We start from the raw sequence: 3,490 nt of genomic DNA, 5'->3' as shown, positions 1-3,490 counted from the left end.
GGACTGTTGTTGCATCTACAATGATCCAATTTGTAAAGCAAGGACTGCAAATTTTAAATCTTTCTTTTTCTTGTCCTCTTGTATGTTATTTTCAAAAAACTGTGCAGCTGCTTCTACTATAACACTTAGATGTTGAGCAGTCCAGTCAAGTACACTGCTGTTGTTTTTTGTTTGTTTGCTTGTTTTTACATCCAAAATATTTTTAATAAAATAGTAGTTTCCAGTGTTAATTTTTGTAGCCTCTGCTCACCTGTCGGCCTCTGGCACTCTTGAACTTCCAGGCATTCCAGTAGACATAGTATTTGGTGTGGCTGTGTGGGGTTTATTAGTCCTTGCCAAAATACTGGTACACCTCCCAACCCTTATGAGGACCAGAAAGCAGAATGGTGCCACAGCCCTTGTGGGGGTCCAGTGCCAGCTGATTGAAAGTGAGAATCTTATCCCCAGCTTTGAGGATGCGGGTACAGCTCCAGCTGCACATGCGCAAGGCACATACCCTCAGGTTGGTCACTTCCTGAACCCACACAACATCAGTTATGGTCCCCACAAACACAGCAGTTTTGTTCTCCTGGCCAGGAAGTTTCATCTTCCAGATCATCCACAAAGGAGAAAGTGGTGGTCCATTGGTGTGACTCATAAACAACATCTTCAGGACCACCTGGTTGAGGGTAGAGTTGGTCTGTGTGGCCAGAAACATGTACAGCTTGACCAGTAGCCTTAGCAAAATGACCTAGATTTTGGACTCCTGTGAGAAACTTTTGGTTCTTGTAGTCATGTCTATCAACTCACATGATGGTGACTCATGCTTGGTCAGGTCCAGAAAAAGCAACTCTACTGTTTTGAATTTGTTTTTTTTTACTTTCTGGGAGTAAATTTTCAGGCAGAGCAGAAATTAAAAGATTTCTATGTTCTGACGCTTCAAGAGTAAATGATGTATGTCTCTGGAAAACTTTGATAAATCTTTTAATGAAGGCTTTAGGATATTCTCCCTCCTTTTGAGTACATAAATCAACTTTAGACCATATATATTAGGCCTCAAATATAACTTTCAATAGATTCTGAAGATCAGCATTTAGATGAGTAATTTCTTGGACATTTGTAGGGGATTCAGGAAAAGGATCTGGCCATCTGTTTTCTCTATGGATAGGATTTCTCCTAGAAGCTTTCTGGCTTGTCTAATGACTGCAGTACAATCATGTGTGGGAAGAACACCCCTTAGCAGCCAGTCAAGATCCCTGTGAGTGGGATTATGAATGGCTACAAGCCTCCCTAATTTGTCTCTAAATTTTGTGGAATCTTCTGAAAGCATTGGGAAAGGGGTTTTGTAATTCAGAAGATCTGCTGAAGTCCAGGGAACATGAATTCTCTGGGGGGGGGGTGGAAACCCTGGATGTATTCTTAAAGGGCACTATATAGGAAGGTCTGGGGCTGATGGAATTCAATTACACAATCCTGGGGAATAAGAGGCATTGTACCGGACAGAAAGCCGAGCTTTGCTTTGGATCCTTACTAGGCTTACTTCTTGCTTCTCAGCTTTTATGCAATCAACCTTTATATTTTGAGATTTTTCAATCAAGCCTGAGTGCCTTCTGTAAATTTTGGAGAGATACAGATATTAAGGCTGGTAACTGGTTATGAAAAATGTTTTCTGAAAAAGTTGGAGTTGACATAATTTTAATAGCTCCTAAGTACCATTGTTGAGGGGTTAAGGTTTGATTTTGAAGTTGGTAGTGATCAGGAACCCAGTAATCCAAACTGCTTCTGAGGGATCAGAGACAGGTAATTGAGGATAGAGAGGAATATAAATTGAAGGGGACCTTAAGGTGCAAGCAGATTTTAATTTTTGTTCTAATTTAGTTTAATGCTCTTTAGTTTTATTTAATGGAGTTTTGAAGGCAAGTCACAACACTGATATTTCTCTTTCAATTTGATTTTCCCATAAATACAAATGATGCAGTTGCTTAGGATGAGAGCTCTCCAAAATTTTCTTTAAATAAAGGAGCTTTTCTAGATCAAAGGATCCATCTTCCAGCCAGTCACGTTAGAATTTCCTATGGTATATTTATTTGAAAAGGGACTCAATCCAGTAAGTCTCTTTATAAAAAGCCCAGATAGTAGTCCTCCAGATTTAGAGAAAGTTTTTACCATAGAAGCTAGAGGTATTCTTGCAGAGGGCTTAGAGGAGACAGTTCCCATGATTCCCAAAATTCATTCTGAGAAATAGATTGGTGATGGAGTAGACAGTGACAAAAAGACTCACTCTTCAGAGCTTGACATGTTTGGTACACAAGTGTTCTGCAGAGAATCTCATGTATCTTGGGCTCTCACTTTTTCAAGATTGACCACCTGACGGGTTTCCAACAAAATAGCAACCCCTCATCCCCCTACCAGATGACAGAGAATGAGAAGAGTCTTTCCACTCAGTTCCAGAATAAAGCTCAGAGACATAAAGCAGAATGAGAGGGAAACGTTTATATATATATATATATATATATATATATATATATATATATATATATATATATATATATATATATATATATATATTTGTTTTGTTTTGTTTTGTGTGTTTGTTTGTTTTTGAGACAAACTTTCAAGCTATCACCCTGGGTAGAGTGTCATGGCATCACAGCTCACAGCAACTCAAATTCTTAGCCTTAAGTGATTCTCTTGCCTTAGCTTCCCAAGTAGGTGGGACTACATTTACCAGCCACAATGCCTCGCTATTTTATTTGTTGCTGGAGTTGTCGTTGTTGTTTTTTTACCTGGCTCAGGTGGATTCAAAATTTCCACCCTCTGTGTTCATGGCCTGTGACCCACCCATTTAGTTATGGAAATATAGGTTGATCCCTCTAGCTTGGGGCAAAATATCAAGGGTATGCTCTTCATGAAGTTGCCCAAGCCTAGGAAACTGAGGTCCATTGTTCAGGCTTGAATGGGGTAACCCTGGATCAGTAATGTTTCTCCAGGTGAAGGGTGACATAAGGGTCTGCAACAGAACCACATCTTGGGTTGAAACACTTTTCAGTATTTTTTTTTTTTTTTTTTTTTTGCAGTTTTTGGCTAGGGCTGGGTTTGAACCCACCACCTCCAGCATTATGAGGCTGGCTGGTGCCCTACAGGCACTGCCCCCTTTTCAGTCTTTATGACCTGATGATATCATCTCTGGAAAACATGAATCTGATTAGCACATCATCTGACTAATGTTTGCCTTTTGAATTTAAAAGTCCAGAAAGTTTATGAAAAGTATAAACAATTATATCTCTTTCCAAAGCTGGCTTAATTGCCTCTGGGGTTAAGAGGGCAAGGGCTGCTACCACCTGTAGATAGTGTGGTTATACTTTAGCCATGGTGTTAATTTCTTCACTAAGATAAGCTACAGGTTGTAAAACTGGACCCCAGTGTTGGGTCAAGACTGCTAGGATAGGAGTCTCCCGTAGCTCAGTTGGCAGGGCACTAGCCACATACACCTAGGGTGGCTGGTTTGAAT

General features: G+C 40.0%; 1 pseudogene; it reads right to left on the bottom strand.

Annotated features, from left to right (window-relative positions):
• Positions 1-226: 226 nt before the first annotated feature.
• On the bottom strand, positions 227-2,196 carry LOC128572465 (ribosomal protein L18-like; annotated as a pseudogene).
• Between the last annotated feature and the right edge of the window lie 1,294 nt (positions 2,197-3,490).

Source organism: Nycticebus coucang, chromosome 20 (genome assembly GCF_027406575.1).
Source record: "Nycticebus coucang isolate mNycCou1 chromosome 20, mNycCou1.pri, whole genome shotgun sequence".
In the NCBI taxonomy this organism is placed as follows: domain Eukaryota; kingdom Metazoa; phylum Chordata; class Mammalia; order Primates; family Lorisidae; genus Nycticebus; species Nycticebus coucang.
The sequence above is the reverse complement of the archived record's forward strand: the minus strand, read 5'-3'. Positions and strand labels throughout refer to the sequence as shown.